This window comes from Barbatula barbatula (genome assembly GCF_947034865.1).
Source record: "Barbatula barbatula genome assembly, chromosome: 7".
NCBI lineage: Eukaryota > Metazoa > Chordata > Actinopteri > Cypriniformes > Nemacheilidae > Barbatula > Barbatula barbatula.
The window spans coordinates 504068-504599 of record NC_136770.1 but is presented as its reverse complement, the minus strand read 5'-3'; positions in this window follow the sequence as shown (position 1 = coordinate 504599).

The following is a 532-nucleotide window of genomic DNA, read 5'->3' as shown; positions in this document are numbered from 1 at the left end:
CGCCTCAAGCCTCTTTAAAAGTTTGATGACGTCAGGCTGGCTTTTAAAACGCGGCGCGCGGTCAGCGCTGTTTAAAGGGACCGCGCATCTCCAATACTCCTGATGGCACACCTGACTGGGTGAAGGAACTTTGTCAATTACATACTTATGAAACCTGGAACAGCCCTATGCAAAGCTTGGGGTGAATACATACATGTCACATGTAAAAGCACTGTGTATATTATAGCCACTCAATTAAAGGATTGTATTAGAAAGAAAACACCAAATGTATTCGATCCACTTCAAGGTATTAATTATTACATTAAGATGAAGTGTTGTATGATCTGTATAACATGTCTGTGTCACTGCTTTATGAAGCACTTCATTCATTCATTCATTTGTCAACCGACATGTTTGTAATCAATGTAAGTCTCCGCTCCATGAGAACATCATGCTGACGCAGTGCTGGTGTCCATCCATTGGTTCATTCTGATGAACTCTGTAATGTGATGTTCATGTGTTAGCAAACACGCTTTTGTTGATTCGTCAATCT